This window comes from Alexandromys fortis, unplaced genomic scaffold (genome assembly GCF_014885135.2).
Source record: "Alexandromys fortis isolate MF-2015 unplaced genomic scaffold, M_Fortis_MF-2015_v1.1 scaffold_10, whole genome shotgun sequence".
Lineage (NCBI taxonomy): Eukaryota > Metazoa > Chordata > Mammalia > Rodentia > Cricetidae > Alexandromys > Alexandromys fortis.
In genome coordinates, this window is record NW_026067895.1 from 17,747,778 (window position 1) to 17,766,220 (window position 18,443).

Below are 18,443 nucleotides of genomic sequence, written 5' to 3' on the forward strand. Positions count from 1 at the left end.
TATTTTTATTTTTTTTTTTTTTTGGTTTTTCGAGACAGGGTTTCTCTGTGGATTTGGAGCCTGTCCTGGCACTAGCTCTTGCAGGCTGGCCTCAAACTCACAGAGATATGCCTGCCTCTGACTCCTGAGTGCTGGGATTAAAGGCATGCACCACCACTGCCCGGCAGCAATGGATTTTTGTCTCCATTCTGGCTTTTATAAAACAGCCAGGACAATTACAAAGAACTATGCCTACCACAGAGGGGAAACAGCAACGTAAAAGTTTAAGTTCAAATGTCAAAAATACCAGGAAGTTTTTTTTGAAAAAAAAATGGCATTTACACACACATACATGCACAAAAATATTAAAGGAATTTTCTAAACCACATTGCTCTCAGCCTAAATTCGAGACCCAGAGAAAAATGTGTTTATTATATAGTCATGAAAATAACAATGTAAGCCGGCGGTGGTGGCGCACGCCTTTAATCCCAGCACTCGGGAGGCAGAGGCAGGCGGATCTCTTGGAGTTCGAGGCCAGCCTGGTCTACAAGAGCCAGTTCCAGGACAGGCACCAAAGCCACAGAGAAACCCTGTCTCGAAAAACCGAAAAAAAAAAAAATAACAATGTAAATGAAGTCACTAATTGCATTTTTCAGGGCAGACATGGACTGTTGTGAAGTTCACCATCAAGTGTTTGTCCATAGCATTAGTTACTATTCTGTTCTAGGTGCATAAGACTGCGTAAAAATACAGACTTTGTATAGGAAGATATACGACTTATTATAGTTATTTAGATAGAACCTAGACATTTAGGTTGAATATTCTAGCTTTAAATTTTTTACTTAAAACAATTTGAAAGGATTTGGAAGTGAGAAAAATCATATTCTTGGGTAGATTTGGCTCAGAGATACCATTCATTGGTGATCTCTCCCAAGTGGCATATTCCATTAAAAAAACAAAACTACAGAGAAACATTTCTGATGGAAATTAACTGCAGATCCCACTGGGGCACCACGTCTCAGGCCAACCAACCGAGAAGTTAACTAGTTTTCTCGATTTAGAAAGCAAACTCAGATAAACACACGGATCCTTTTATACCTCTGTTTAAGAAGCATTTACCCAAAGAGCTGGTGTCCAGGTCCATTTCCGTTTGGTTCCAGGAGAATGATTACTTAATCCTCTTCGGTAGCCCGCCAAATGCATGCAAACTCCAAGCCAGAAAAAGCTGTTGCCTTGATCACAGCCCTCCTCGATTTAAGACTCAGCATCTATGGCCCTTCTCTGGGAAAGCATTTTGGCAGCTGTTTGAACAGGAATTATTTGAGGGCTAGCTGTGAGATCCAGAGGGAAATTAAAAGTCTGTGAAGGCTGGCCTTTAAACAAAGGTCTTGTCATTGCTTAATTCACATTTAATGCAGTGAATCATAAGGAAGGGGGAAAAAAAGCCTTATCAGACAGATGGGTTATATAAATCATATAATAGACTTGTATTTTCAAGTAGAAACAGAAGCTAGGGTTGTAATCCAAGTAACAAGGACCTCAAAATTCCCTCTTTACCTAAGTGGCTCCACTGTTATTCTTCCCAGTTTGCCTTTGTTTTAAAGGAAAATAGCACCAAGAGTAAAACACAAACCATCCCAATAACAATAATAAATATTATTCACTTGAGCGTTTTTCTTCTCTTTCTCCACTGCTTTTTGTTGTTGTTGCTGCTGCTGCTGCTGCTGCTGTCGCTACCATCTCTGGGTTTCTAGTTTTTCCTTGAATATACAGATCAAAATTTAATAAATACTTTCTTCTTCACAGAGTCACTCAGGAGCCCAAACATTCATTGTTTTTAATGACAGCACTTGCCCTTTGTACAATCAGCTCTCCGAGCTACTCAGGGGCTTCCCAGCAAATCTGAAGCTGCCAGCTCAAGCCATGTTGAATAAAGAGCCGGCGTGGTTCCTTTCCTGGAACCAGACTGCGTCTTTCTGAACTCTGTTTACAGAATTCAATTTATTTTCCCTTTGGTTCCAACGGAGCTGGTGACAAAGAAAAACGAGTACATTCTTTAGAAATCCAGAGGTCAAGATCACAGGACAAAAGGGCCCGACAGTTTACTCCTTCTTATCAACATTCTGTACAGAAGAAAAAAAAAAAAGACTGCTTAATTTCCCTGAAATTAGGTAGCCAAAATTGTAACTAATTCTGGGGGTGGTAAGACAAACTTGGACGGAACTTTATTTGTGTTAACGGAAAGGAAAGGACACAGTGGGACTCACTTTCCCGCATGCTTCTGGAACTTCCCAGGCACATCTCCTTTCCCTATAGCTGCTTGCGTCTGGCCGCATGCCTACAGAAGTATACATGTAAAATCATGGTTTCGTGAGAAGATCAGGTGGGTCTCTGCCTCGTCCATTACTCAGCTCTGATAGTCTCTGCACAGAGAACATCTCTGGAAATCACCCAGAATTGCGAAAAGGCTCTGGTTTTGGCATGCCACTTCCAGCTGGATAAATAGATCCCAATAGCCTCATCAAATAATTTTCTTGTCGCGGAAATGAGGATAAATATCCACTCCACATGGCTGGAATAAGGATTAAATTAAGTGAGGGAAAGGAATAGTACATTGTACAAAAGAAGTTCCCAGTCAATGAGAGATAACTTGAATTCCTAAGACAAATAGTATCTCGAATTGATTACAAACCTATTTGCCAAACTTTAAGATCCAGAGAAACTGAATTATCACTAAATGTCTCTATATTGGGCTGAAAAGGACATAGTAGTAGAAACGATGGATATTATTTCCAAAGTATACACAGTCATGCCGTAGGGACTAAGAGCCTATATACACTTTTATCTCGCAAAGGGATACAGGAAAGGAAAACTCATTTCAAATTAAATTATACAAGAAGTTAGGGAACTAGAATTGGACAATTTTCCAATTGAAAACAGTTTTGATTTTTAAAAATCGAAACATGTAGAATCTGAAAAATGTCATGTTTTAATATTTACGGTAGTCTATTAGCTGTCTTGTGGGCAAAGTACTGGGATTCCGGCCTGGTTTCACTCTTAGGGTCATGAGACATTTGTTAAGCAAGATGAAACTTACTCTGTGTTGGCGAATTGACAGCTTCCACTTTTTCTGAGAAAGGATGGGAAAATGTACAGTGTGCTTTTATGCTTCTGCTGTTGACGTAAAAACGACGTGTAGAAGGGCACACACACCATCAATATACAAAGCCCTACGTTTTCACAAGCCGACACACTCGTGGAACCAGCCCTCCTTAAGCAGCTGTCCTCAATCTGTGGCTTATGACCCCTTTACAGATCAAACGACCCTGTCACAGGGTCACATATGTGATCCTTTCACTGGGGCCGCATATCAGATATCCTGCGTATCAGCTATTTACATTATGATTCATAACAGTAGCAAAATTACAGTTATGAAGTAGCAATGAAAATAATTTTATGGTTGGGGGTCACCACAACATGAGGAACTGTTTTAAAGGGTTGTAGCATTAGGAAGTGAAAACTGCTGCCTTTAAAAAAATTATAGGTACAGCATAGGCTGGCTATATCAAGTCTTTCTCTGTACCATCAGATCATCAGATTCCCAGTATAGCTTAGACTTGTTCCCAACTAGCTTTTTTTTTTTTTTTTTTTTTTTTTGATTTTCGAGACAGGGTTTCTCTGTAGCCTTTGGTTCCTGTCCTGGCACTAGCTCTTGTAGACCAGGCTGGCCTCGAACTCACAGAGATTCGCCTGCCTCTGCCTCCCGAGTGCTGGGATTAAAGGTGTGCGCCACCACCGCCCAGCCCTAACTAGCTCTTATAACGTCAATTAACTTATATTAACCTATGTTCTATCACAGAGCATCACCTCTCTTTCATCTTGCATCTCCTGCTGCTTCTCCATTTCTCCTGGCATCTTTCCTTTCTCCTTCCCAGAGTCCTCTCTGCTCCCAGAAATCCCACCTATACCCCATGCCTAGCTATTGGCCATTCAGCTTTTTACTACATCCATCACAGAAAAGACATCTTTACACAGCTTACAAATATCCCATAACAACAGACCACAGCTTCTGTGTGTTACCTCCAAGGGACTACTTCCTAAATTATTTCACCTCAAAAATGGTGATCTCTTCTTAATCACAGCTGATTCTTCAGCCCAAGCTGACCATCATCCCTTGTCTAAGCCAACCAAAGGTTTTACTTTAGTGGTTTTGGTATCTTGTTCATCATAGCCAATTCTCTAGCTCCAGTTGACCAGACGCCACAGATTCTTTGACAAATAGTCTGATAAGACTCTTTGCTTTCCTCTGAAACCTCATAAGCCAGACCTCCATCATCTGTACTGCTCTTAACATTATTATCTTCCAAGCTCCTACAGAACAGTCCACTGAGTTCTTGATGCTCAATGACTTCTCTAGCCCAGAGTTTCAAATTTCTTCCATAATCCTCCCCCAAACAACTTGGTCAGGTCTGTTACAGCAATACCCCACTCCTGGTAACAACATCTGTCTTAGTTAAGGTTTCTATTGCTGTGATAAAATACCATGACTGAAAAAATAAAACTAGGGAAAGAATGAGTTTATTTGACTTACGCTTCCATGTCACAGTTCATCACTGAAGGATGTCAGGGCCAGAACTCAAACAGGGAAGGAACCTGGAGACAGGAGCTGATCTAGAGACTATGGAGGGGTACTGCTTAATGCCTTGCTCCCCTGGCTTTTTCATAATGCTTTCTTACAGACCTAAGGACCACCAGCCTAGGGGGGGCACTACCCATAGTAGGCTAGGCTCTCCCAGATCAATCACTAATTAAGAAAATGCATTACAGACTTGTCTGCAGCCCAATCATATGAAGGCATTTTCTCAATTTAGGCTCCAACTCAGATGACTTTAGCTGGAATCAACTTGACAAGAAACTAGCCAGCATATTGCCCATATATGTGGAATCTAATATCATGGGGTAGTTCTATTAGAAGTTATAACTTTATAAATTATAACTTTAAGTCATTTATAAAATGACTTAACACATCATGTACTTACTTTGGTCTGACTTACTTTGCTCAACACTATACCAATGGACCTAGTCCATATTTTCCATGTATTTGCATATCAAGTGAATGGAAACAGCATATTTTGTTCACTTACTGTGTTGAGTTTGGAGCCTTTATAGATGCTTCTACCATAAACATTCTGGTGACTGTCTTTTAGTGACACACATGCATTTGTGTTTATTATACACCAAGCAAATAGAATTTACCGATGAGCAAGTAGGAACATATTTGTAGACAATGTCTAGTAATAGTTCAAAGTAACTTTGCCAACCTTTACTCCTATTGACAGTATATCAGAAGTATGATTGATCCATGTATTTATTAATACTTGATATATCAATTTTTTTCATACTAGCCTTTTGTAATATGTATGCAGCATTATTATATAGAAATCACATATGTAATTTTCAAACAAATTTATTTGTTGATCATAGCTTAGAGTTTTTGAAACCAAGATTGAGAAGTTTGAAGCTACAAATAAGCTGTCTGGTTTCTTCTTCTCCGTTAGTTGCAAGCCTACTATTTGCTAGCAACCTTGTAAACAGGGATTGACTATTTCCAAGGGCTGTGGAATAGAACTGGGTGGACAGATCACCACAAAACCGTCAACCAGACCACAAAAGCTCTGTGATTATGGTGCCTCTAAGGAATTTGCGATTATATATTTAGTATAAGAAATCCTAGTCATATTAGTATATCTGTTTAGCATCAAGTCTGAGATTAGCTGCTAGAGTTTTACCATTTCTTGTATGTCTGATCTCGCCCAAGTTTCTTACCTTCTGTGTCTCAGTTCCCTGATAAGTAAAATATAGGTAATAATAGTATCCACCCACAGGATTATATGAATATTAAATATTAATTAACCAATTACATATTCATAAACTAGTGACCAGCATATGGTAGTTATTATATAAATATTCATTATTATTTCCTATTACTATGCCATAAAACTGCATTATACCACTGAAAATTAATCTACAATTCTCACAAATATGGTAACAGATGTAGATTCCATCTCTTCAGGGAATTTTGTGGGCAAAGGAGGAGAGTTACCAGGGAACAGAGGGATTACCAAGTTGACTGCGCTAAATATTCTAGAATCTCTTACATCAGTGGGATTCTCTAAACACTGAGATGGGGGCCAGGGATCAGATTTTAGAATAAATAGCACAGTTTACTTAGGATTGCCAAATTTTAGCCTTGCGGTACCATGCCTGTTTCAAAATTTAAAGATGAAATAGCCCACAAAATAGCCTCCAACTGAGAAATAAAGGTAGGTATTAGCCAACCAGTTCGGTTTAAATGTGCTGTTGACATAAATCTGCTGAAATAATAGGAAACAGAGTTCAAAATATCTTAAATGATGAAGAAGCATTGGCCCTCAGTAAATAATAAAACTTTAAGAACATTTAGATCAGTCTTTAAACTCTATTTCACTGAACCCATTTCAGCGAGATCCTCTTGCATGCCTTGAGACGACTGAGCGGTACGACAGCGGCGTGTTTCCCAGTTCACGTCTAAGGACAGAAAGAATAATGTTGACTTCAACCCTTAACCCAAGGCCTAGGCAAGTGTTGCAGTGAAGAAGATGGAAACGATCAAAGTGATCTAACCAAACAAGGCACAGCTGGAGTGAGGAATAGGGTACGGCACACCCAGGTCTCAGTGGTGCTGTGGTTGCAGAACTGTAAAATAAGTTGGGTCTGGGTGGGGACAAAAATGACGTTCCTTAGAGGGAGTCACAGCAGAGGGTGTGGGGGATGGAGGAGGAAAGAGTAGAATTTAAGGACTGAATACTGTAAAGGAAACTTCTCAGGGAGGAAAAGCAAACAAAAGGTCCTGTAATGATCACACGTGCAAGCACTTACTTAACCTTCTCTGAAGATGATTTGGAGGAGAGAACCAACCAAGGAAATTGGAGGAACTCATCACTCCGCTGACCGTGTTAGTTTATCACTATGTAAAACATGCAGGCTGTGTATAAACTATAGGTAGAAATGTTACATTGATGAGCAGGTTGAAAAAGAACAGATTTGTTTAAAAGTGGGCAAAGTGGCTTTTAGAGTGGAATAAGCCTGAATCCAATTCTCAGCTGAAGTTCTGTGTCATTATTATTCACAGGGTCCTCTGAGTTCTGACCTCCCTGCTACTCCCCATCTTTCCACTCAGAAAACTCCCACACATCCTTCAGCTCTCAGTGTAAAAGTGATCTTTTATATAAAACATTCCCTGTTTTTTTTCCAAGGAGGGGCAGACTTTTTGCCTGTGTATTACTATTATTGAGTAGTTAATGCTGTTAGTACTAAGCACATCTTTACAAAAGTCAACCAAAATATACATAACGGCCACAGTAACCATACCAGGTAATAAACAGTTCTTATTTCAAACACAAGCAGTCATGCTACTTTTAAAGGATTATAAAAATATAGTCTACAAAATACACACTTTTGTGAAACCTTTTAAATTTTTTTATTTATTTTTATGTATATGAATATTTTGCCTATACATATGTATGTATGATGTGGCATTTCCCTCTGTATGCTGTGATTGCCATTAGTTAAAGAAGGAACTGCTTTGGGCCTATAAAAGAACTAGGTGGGGAAAACTAAACTGAATGCTGGGAAAAAGAAGGGCAGAGTCAGAGAGAAGCCATGTAGCCCTACAGGAGACAGACTCTGGAACTTTACCTACAGCCATGTGGCGATACACAGATAAATGGAGATGGGTTAAATTAATATGTAAGAGTTAGTAAATAAGAAGCTAGAGCTAATTTAATTGGTGATTTAATTAATACAGTTTCTGTGTGATTATTTCGGGGCTAAGAGGCTAAAAACCAACAAGTGGCCTTCTCACTACAATTTGTGTACTATGTACATACCTAACACTTGTGGAGGCAAGAAGAGGTTATTGGAGTCCTAGCAACTGGAGTCACAGACACTTGTGAGCCCCACGACAGTGTTGGAAACCAAACTAGGTCCTCTTTAATTTAAGAAGAGGACAAGTACTTTTAGTTGCAGAGCCAATCCAGCTGCAATAGAAATTTCAGCTGGCAAAGAGAAAACCTGAGGATGTGTAACCTAGGTTCATATTGACCACAAAAAGATTAGCTAAGTGAAGAAAACCTATTTGCCTAAATAAATTTTCATATACACTTCCAAAGAAGTACATAAACTTGTTAAAACGTGAAGGAACCAGTCACAGCTGAGGCCATGCATCAAAAACCCAATGAAAAATTGCAGATGATCCAACTAAATCTAACCGCATAGAAAAATCACTCAAAGCCTTTTCAAAGAGGCCCAAGGAATACCTTTTGAAAGGCTTAATAATTATTAGTCATTAAAAAAACCAACAAGTTACAGCAGGTGGTATGTTCTAATTTCACTATGCCCAAAGGGATAATTCATGATAAATTAACTAGCAAGCAAACAAACAGATTTAAAATACTAGTTCCATTCAAAATAATTTAGGGTTACTGGAAAGTCCACGCACTATCCCTTCCCCCTAATATCTGCTCCATATTCAGGAGTGGATGAATCAGAGCCCTGAAGCCATCACGGCTTTTCTTTACTTCTTGTTTGATCATTTGGAAGTTTGTGAGCCTAACCCTCTTGCCCATGACATGATACCCTGTAATCTTCTCCATGAGACTATGAGTACTGGTACTGCCGATGAGTAAGCCAACACTTTCTCTACTTTGATAGGAAATGTTGAAATCTAGGACAGGTATCGCTTGGTTCTTTTTGATAGCATAAGAAATAAGGCAACTTTGAAACCATTGATTTTAAAGCCAAAGAGACAATGAATCATTTCATGAGGTCAGAAGTTTTTTAAAAGAAAACCTTTAAGTAATTCATGGTACTCTATCCCTCTCTATAGTCTGTATTTTGTCAGTTGTATCAATAAAAATAATACACATGTCAATTGTGATGACAGATAATTCAAAAGTATCAGAATAATAAAATTCCCTGCTCTTGTTATAATTGATGAGCCAAACCAGACAAGTCGAATAAGAAGAAAACTCCAAATTTATGAAATAAATGTCTCATGTCCTATTCAAGGAAAAGTCTGATGTTAATTATTGCAGCCTTTAAAACCCAAATGAATAAACAACTCTCATGGAGAAGACATATTGTACCACTTTAACAGCCACACGGAGAGCTTAGTGCTTTAAGTTGACTTTCAGTTTAGTTTATTTATTATTAAACCTTTTTCCAGAGAAAGTGAGTTAAGACATAATGAATCACTTTAATAGGCTACTTTTATTATTTCTGGAGTCTTCATCATATTTTCATAGAACAGTATTGGTAATATTATATCTGAAATATATTATCTGTATTTTCGTTTGGCAAGGATAAAAGATACTCGGTTGTTTAATTTTTCCTGTGATAAAACTCCCTGAGAAAAGCCATTTGTGGAGAAGACATTTTTCTTCCGTTTACAGTTCCAGATTGTAAGCCACCATTGTGGGGAAGCCAGGGCAGGAATTTAAAGTAGATAGTCACATCTACATTCAAGGGCTGACAGAAACAGATGTGCACATCCCTAGAGTTCAGTGTCCTAACTTTGCTCATACAATTCAGGACCTAGGGAATGATGCAGCCCCCCTTACAGACAGATGTACCCATAAGCCAACCAAATGGAGCCAGTCCATCTAAGGAATTCTCATCCCAGGTAATTGTTGATTGTGTTAAATTTACAATTAAAACTATCAAGCTGACAGTCTATCCTCTTGCCTTCCAGCCATCAGGAACTCAACATTTAGTCACATGATATTTTCCCTTCCTGTTTTCTAAAAGTGAAGTCCTAAGGATTTGCTATGAGCCTTGAGTTGTGGACTTGACATGGGGCAACTGACAGACATATCTGAAGATTTTTGAGGGCCAAAGAATGTTAAGTATTTCACTCTTGATAAGAGTGGAGTGAGACGAAGAAAAGAAGAAGAAGAGGAGGAGGAGGAGGAGGAGGAAGAGGAGGAGGAGGAGGAAATGTTAACCAAAGAATTATTAGAATTTTATTGAGGAAGGCCAATTTAAAAAATATTTAAAGAATATGTGATGCTGATAGGTCCAAGTGAAGAAAACCCTGGAAACTTTAGAGAAGTATACAGATCATAAAATTGTTTCAAAACAGAATATTTAAAAACTGTTTTAAGAAGTGTTGGCTTAAGCTACAAATGATCTCTTTCTTGGAATGTTTTTTGAGACCATTCCATTGCTACTGTAGAAAATTAACCATATTTATCCACAGAAACTAGATTTTGAAGAGAGCAAAACTACTTTCATTTGGATTGTCCTAATGCGTGAGGAATAAAGTGTGGTACTCAGGAAGAGAATTTAGGAGGAGAAAAAGCTGGGATGTGATAGCAGATTTACCTGACACCAGTGCATATATTTTCCCATTGCATACTGCAAATTATCTTTGCACTATTCACTCAAAGTTAAAGGACTGGTGGTCTATGTGCGGGAAGCAAGTTCTTTCTTGAAAGTTCCAGATAGCCTTCTGAATCAACATAATTTTTCCTGGAAGCCTTTATTCTATGGAAACTACTTCTTTCTATACAATTAGTTCTTGGAAATAGGCTAACCCAGATAACAGCAAGCAGGGCATGGAGGTGCACAGCTTTAATCCAAGAGTTGTGGAGGGAGGGGCAGGCACATCTCTGACCAGGACAGCCTGGTCTACAGAGTGAGTTCTAGAACGCAGAGAAACTCTGTCAGAAAAATAAAAGCAATAAATAGCTAAGAGAAATTAAAGAGATAAAATTGAATTGAAATGGAATGTGCACTGGACAGAGCTCTAGGAGTCCTGGCAAAGAGAGGGAGGAGTGATAACATGAGCAAAGGGGTCAAGACCATGATGGGGAAGCCCACAGAAAAAGCTGATCTGAACTAGTGGAAGCCCACTGACTCAGACAGACAACTAGGAAACCTACATAAAACCAATCTAGCCCCCCTGAAAGGAGATGGCAGTAGGTGACTTGGACAGTTTGTGGGTCCACTGGCAGTGGGACCAAAAACAATGCCTCATGAATGGTCTGGCTTTTTGGAACCCATTTCCTATGAAGAGAAATCGTGTTCAGCCTAGACATGATGAAGAGAGTCTTGGTCCTGCCCTATCAAAAGGCCAAGGCAGGTTATTTATTCAACCAATGGAAACAACACATAGAAAGAAGACCCTCTTACACCAAACAAAGGACAAAGTCTACTTTCTGGTGAATCTTTTCTAATTGAGACATACTAATGAACAGACAGCAAGGTAAAACAAAGCAAGACAAGGTTTTGGTACTGCCTTTTCATTGGTTTCCATGACCATAGGACATCTCTGATCATTACCTATATTCCACCTCAGATGGTCTCTCGAGTCTCCCGTGGTGTTCATTTTACACATTGGCTGCATTTTTGGATAAAGAGCAGTTAAAATTTGGTAAGCAAATAAGCATTTCCAAATGTGGGCTCTGAATGTTCTTAGAGTTTCCGTGGATCCTTGTAGTTATCTCATTCCAAATCCCTGCTCACTTAGAAGCAACATTTAAGTAGTGTGTACTCATCACCTGGTAAGATGAATGTAACCCCGAGAGCCTACTTCCTGTGTGTTTCTCTCTTAGTGACTCACACAAGGACTTTCCCATCTGCTGCAGCTGGAATTTGCTTCCAAACCTTCCCATACAGGCCTGTCCCAGTTTTCTACATTGTTCCATAATCTTGAGATATATAATTAATTCACCCCAAAGGCTGCTTTCTTCTTCAGTCTGAAACTGGTAAAACCATAAATGTCTCTGGCCTCAAGCTCAAACACAGAAGATCTGAAGGATTTACACAAAAGGGCGTGAGAACAGAAGGCAGAAAAGACCCAGCTTGACTCCTTCCCTAGGTTTTAGATTCCTCATCATTGCTTTCAAACTCTGATTCTAGAAGGGGATGTTCTGCGGAAACTGCTCACATATTGGTTTGTGCTGACTCTCCTCTCCTCCTCTTCCTTCCTCCTTCTTCCCCTTTATCTTTGCTTTACAGCATCTTAGTGTTGACTAGCTCAGATAACTGTTATAATAATGGAAAACAAACATACTTAAGGCAATAATTCGTAGTAGCATAATCCAGCCTGGTAATGGTGGCACAACCCTTTAATCCCCGCACTTGGGAAGCAGAGACTAGCAGATCTCTGTGAGTTCAAGACCAGCCTGGACTATAGAACAAGTTCCAGGATAGCCAGGGCTGTTACACAAAGAAACGTCTCAAAACAAAATAAGTAATACATAAATATAAAAATAGCATAATCCAAGAAGAGAGCATAAATCAAAATGGTAGGAAATAGAAAATATTTTCCTGGTTAAAACTGTTCATTCATATTTACTATCTCAAGACAGAAAATATTACAAAATGAGAGGAAAAGAATGTAAAAATTTGAAAAGATAGCTCATGTGTCCACACATATTCTGGACATTCTTGTCAGTACTTATGAAATACTCATGACAGCAGAGGTTAAGATAAATGCATGCTTACCAGTCCCACAATCTAATAAAAGCAAACATTAAAAGCAAAACCTCACAAGAAAAAAATATTTATCTCCTGAAAATAAATCTGTGCTTCCTTCAACCTGACATCAAAATGAAAATAGAAACACAAATTATGAAATTACAGAATAGTGATAAGAAAATCACTTTCTAAAAGGAAAGAGGAAACATAGCTTCAATTAAGAGAGAAATCTTAATTAAGGAATTAAATTGAGTATTGTGTTTATTTCAATTTATTTTCTTAGTTTTTTTTTTTTAACAAAATAAATTTCAGATAGGTTCACGAATTAAATATACTTTAATGAAAAATCTGGAGAGAGAGAGAGAGAGAGAGAGAGAGAGAGAGAGAGAGAGAGAGAGAGAGAGAGGTGTGACAGAAGAAGTTGGAGTTCAGCATCACTCCCAGCTGAAAGCAACCAGAAGGTGCACATCTGAGAAGACATTTGTTTGCCACACGGGACGGGACGAGGACAGTAATTGACCCCAGAAATAATTCCAGAGCAGGAGCTACCACCACTGCAGGCAGGAGCCACCACTCCATGACAGCCTTCCCCTCAGGACATTGTAAATCTAAACTGAGTGATGGCTCTGGGTTCAAGCCACTGACAAGAAGCAGAGGAAGCTAGCAAAACCAGTGTGACTTAGGCTGAAAGAAATTTAAAGATGGGGCCAGGCTGTGGTGGCACACACAGCACTCAGGAGACAGGGGCAGACAGATCTCTGGGAGTTTGAGGCCAACCTGGTCTACAAAGGAAGTTCCAGGACATCCAAGGCTACATAGAGAAACCTTGTCTCAAAAAAAAAAAAAAAAATTAAAGATGTTAAAGACCACTACTGCTGGGTATAATGAATAGAAAACTTGTCTGGTTTTCTGCTCGGGACATTTGTTGAATTCTACAGTTACAAATGATGCATCTGTTGGGGGTGGGATAAGACTTAGGAAAGACTTGTAAAACTTGAGGCATTCGGGCAGTTTCCAAGTTCTGACAAGGTAACTAGCAGAATGAAGAGCTCACTAATGGCAACAGTCCCCAGACATCAGCAGCAGATTTCAGATAGAGTAGGCTAGAGCATAGTGCCCCTGAGTTCTGATGATGCGCTCTATCTGTTGGTGTCAGGACGAAGAGGTCACTGCAGCTTCCTGGTTCAGATTTTGATTCTAATGACCAACCGTGACAGTTAACAGTTTTATGTCAACATGGTTAGCCTCCAGTGCCCACCTGTTTGGTCCAACACAAGACTATATGTTTCAGTGACACTTTTTGGCAGATCTGATTAACAGGCGGAGTTTAAGTGACTTTATGTAGAAGATATTGCCCTTGTAACAGACTGGTTTCATCCCACTAGGACTTGAGATCTGAAACCAAGGTTTTCTAAACAATTAATTCTGCTTCAAAATCATAATATGTTAATCCTGTCTTTCTAGTATGTTGTGGGTTTCTTAGATTTTAGACTCAAGACTAAGACATCAAATCTTGGCTATTGCCAGCATAAAATATCCAAGGGAGGTTAGGTTCCCAGCCCAGCAACCCTATGAAGCAGTTCTTTAAACCTGTGCTTTTTCCATCCTTCCCAGTAACCATCTCCCCATGCAGGCGTTTCTCAGGTTGCAGTGGAATTCTGTCTCAGTGTGCCAAGTAAAAATTGAAAATGCACTTAAAATACCAAATAATTTATTTTAACTAGACTACCTTAAGTGTAATCAAAAAATGTTAACTCACAGTTGGTCAAAATCACCTACCACAGAGATTATTTTGTAATACATTGCTGGATATTTCATATAGTCTCTTTACTGTGTTACTGACAGTGTAAGACAGAGTAGCTTTACATGTAAACTTTTTTTAAGTTTTTATTTATTTATTTAATTAATTTATTTATTTATTGGTTTTTCGAGACAGGGTTTCTCTGTAGTTTTGGAGCCTGTCCAGGAATTCTCTCTTGTAGACCAGCCTGGCTTTGAATTCACAGTGATCCGCCTGCCTGTGCCTCCTGAGTACTAGGATTAAAGGCATGCACCACCACCGCCCAGCTTGAAAACTTTTACAAAGAAAATTGTAAGCCTAAGCATTGTAAACAGGGGATACTATGGACAACCTGATCCCAACCTAACAGCCATGCATAAAGGAAGTCCCTTAAAATAGGTCTGAATTCTTCAGGTGCACAAATAATGGCACCTGAAGATAGGAATTCAGTGCATATACTTGTCTATTCTGTAGAGCCAGGCCTGCTAAACAAGACTATCTTTGCCTTCTTTAAATATGAAGCTCTTCAGTGGTTAAGTAGATCAAATTAGTCATCTTAAGGCTGACTTATTCAACCAACACATTTCTTGCTGCAAGTGAAGCTCCAGCTGTCGATTCCATCTAAAACAGCTGCTTAGACAGCTGCGGTAGTACAGTGACTATTTTCAGACCAGAATGCTTACATTTTAATCGAGTTTATAAAACATTTGAAGGTCCCATTTATACCAAAGACAACATTCATTTTATTTAATGTCAGAATATATTGTGGGGGTAGATTAGATTTAAGCTAACATGGTTTTAGCCATTATGGCATGGTTGAGCACGCTAAACTAAATCTTCAGCTAAAGCAAAATTAATCTTAAAGCTAGGACTGAGTGACAATGATCTCTTTTTGTGTTGTTGAGCAGTGCTGAGGGTAGAATCGCTCAGGGTTTGGCATAATCACATGTATCTGATGTATCTTTATGAGCTAAAATACAAAATTTGTTATGAAAACATTTTTTTTATCTCAAGAAACCTTTACCTGCATTAGCAGATGTTGTATAAGTTCATAAATCATAGAAAGAGACCTCTGGACCACTGTTCCCTCTCTCCCTTCTGTCCTTTCCCAACCTTCTCCCTGACTATCTCACCATGCCAAGCATTTGCTGTCTTATTTTTTCAATACATGGAACTACATTTCTAATTATAAAAAGGATTATTTTGTAATACATTGCTGGATATTTCATATAGTCTCTACTGTGTTACTGACAGTGTAAGACAGAGTAGCTTTACATGTAAACTTTTTAAAATTTTTTTTATTTGTTTATTTATTCATTTATTGGTTTTTTGAGACAAGAGTTTCTCTGTAGTTTTGGAGCCTGTCCTGGAATTATCTCCTGTAGACCAGCCTGGCCTTGAATTCACAGTGATTTGCCTGCCTCTGCCTCCCGAGTGCTAGGATTAAAGGCACAATCCAATACATCCACAATCCAAACAACCCACTAAATCGTGAATGACTCACTCTGAAAGATTATCAGAAAAAAAAATGTTAACTAATGTTGTGTTAGGAGCAGCGGGCTACTTTTCCGGCACCCGGCCGCCCGCACGGCTAGAATTATTACCCGAAATAATTACACAGAAACTGTATTCTTTTAAACACTGCCTGGCCCATTAATTTCAGCCTCTTAACCCATTTCTAATAATCTATGTAGCACCACGAGGTGCGCTTACCAGGAAAGATCTTAACCTGTGTCTGTCTGGAGTGGGAGAACCATGGCGACTCCCTGACTCAGCTTTTTTCTCCCAGCATTCTGTTCTGTTTACTCCACCCACCTAAGGGTTGGCCTATCAAATGAGCCTAGACAGTTTCTTTATTAATTAACTAACGAAAGTAACAGATTAGAAAGAAACCACTCCCACATCAAACTAAAGTGGATTTTCATTAAATAGTTGAAGATCATGGCTGAGACAAGTCCTGGGTCACAGAATTTACTTCAAAATTTTCAGCAAATATTTGAACAATGACAGAATTGTAGATTTTAATGACTGCCTAGCATGGATAGTGTGATAGTTTGAATGTATCTGGCCCCCATAATCTCATAATGAGTAATGCTACTAGGAGGTGTGGCTTTATTGGAGTGGGTATGGCCCTACTGGAGGAAGTATGTCACTGTGGGAGTGGACTTTGAGGTTTTCTATGCTCAGAATACTGCTTAGTGTCTCAGTTGACTTTCTGTTGCCTGCAAGATGTAGGACTCTCAGCATTACCTCTGCCTGCATGTTGCTATGCTCCCCACCATGACAATAAGACAATAAAGGACTGAACCTCTGAAACTGTAAGCCACCCAATTAAATATTTTCCTTTGTAAGACTTGCCATGGTCATGGTGTCTCTTCACAACAATAAAAGCCTTAACTAAGACTTTTATTATATCTGTCAGCATTAATACATGTTCTAAAACATTTCATCTAGCAGACCATTCAAGGGATTTTTGTAATAGAGACACAATTCATTTACCAGTTTAGAAACAATCCCAATATAAGGCTGTAGTACTGGCATACAGAAAGAAAGCAAAGCTTCCTGAGATATTGTGGTCAACTTAAATTGAATAAATATCTTCAAATTCATGAGAAAAATTGAAACAACCAAGAAGGAGATTATGTAAATGCATTCAAGATGGATGCAATCCGACTCCAAGCTCATGGAGATGGAATTTCCCAACTTCAACAGGACTAAAAGCTTTTACTAAATGTTATACGCTGTTGTAGGAGGCCTCTTGTTTGTTTCCCTGCTGCCCAGAGTCCCGAAATAACCACACAGAAACTGTATTAATTAAATCCTGCTTGGCCAATTACTTAAGTATATTACTAGCTAGCTCTTACATCTAGAATTAACCCATCTCCATTATTTTATATTTTACCACGAGGCTCGTGACCTACCGGCGAGGTTCTAGCATGTCTGTCTCCAGTGGCAGCTTCATGGCTTCTCTCTGACTTCACCTCCTTTCTCCCAGCACTCAGTTTAGTTTTCCCCACCTAGCTCTAGTCTACTATCATGGGCGCAAGACAGTTTCTTTATTAACCAATGGTATTCACAGCATACAGAGGGGAATCCCACATCAATATGTGAGGAAGGCTGTTTACAGATGAACATTAGAATAAATAAACAAAGAAGGCAAGCTGTGCTCTTCAGAGTGGGTGGGTAACATCTGCTCAGGTGTGGGCTTAAGTTAAAAAGAAAAGCAGAGGAAGCAAGCTCAAGCTCTTCCTGACAGTTTGAGCTGTGATGTCACACCTTCTCCAGTCTCACATCAGGGCATTGTCTGTCTTGCTTTTGGAACTCTGACACTTAGATGAATTCTACCACATGTTTCCAGCTTGCTCTTTCTAAAGTACTCCCCAAAACTGACTTTCTTAATCTTTCCCATTGACCTCAGTATTACAATAATGTTTACATTAACCATAATACATATCATACTCTGGAGCTATTTCCCTGTCTTTTACTTGGGGCTAATTATAAAATGTTCACTAAAAGGTTTATAAGTTGAAGTCTTGGTTTTTTGCTGGTGGCACTATTGAAAGGTTATTGGATCCTGAGTGCACAAACTATATCAAACGTTTGATCCATTGATTAGTGCACAGTGAGTGGGCTATTAAGTGGAACCTCATTAGAAGAAATCAGTGATAGATTATTAGACATGTGTTTCCGAAGAGTCTGTCTTTCTTTTGGCCCCTTCCTCTCCTTTCTGCTTCCTGGCCACCATAGGTAAGCAGCTTTTCTCTGGTATATCCTTTCCACCATCATGGTTCTGCTTTGTGATAGGCCTGAGTGTAAATTCACCAGGCAGTCATGAAATGAAACCTCAGAAACCGTGAGTAGTCAAAAGCCTTTCTTGCTTAGTTGACTTTGTTACAGGGACAGAAAATGACTAACATGGAGAACCTCACTTGACCGGTAACTCTATGAGGGCAGACATCGTGGTTTCACAAATCAGTGTAATCCTTAGAGTGGTTCTCAACACATAATTAAATGACAGATTGGAGAGCTGAATGAATGAGTGAAACCAGAAAGAAATTAATTGTATTCATTTGGCTTAATCCTCCACTTCTTCAATCATAAACTGAAGAATATTTCTTTCCCTGACTGTGTAGATAAGGAGATAAAGGTCAAAGTGTCTTCC

The 18,443-nt window shown here is 39.0% G+C and overlaps 1 long non-coding RNA gene across 5 annotated transcripts in view; it reads right to left on the bottom strand.

The window, feature by feature from the left end:
- Positions 1–18,443, bottom strand: part of LOC126511251 (uncharacterized) — a 126,164-nt gene that overhangs the window by 15,853 nt on the left and 91,868 nt on the right. For 3 of the 5 annotated variants that reach the window (XR_007594628.1, XR_007594627.1, XR_007594625.1), the window contains exons 3-4: positions 2,247–2,551; positions 1,099–2,102 (exon numbers count right to left, since the gene is read on the bottom strand). This is a non-coding gene — a long non-coding RNA (uncharacterized lncRNA). The remainder of the gene's footprint in view (positions 1–1,098; positions 2,103–2,246; positions 2,552–18,443) is intronic. The other 2 variants (XR_007594630.1, XR_007594629.1) reach the window with 1 other exon arrangement.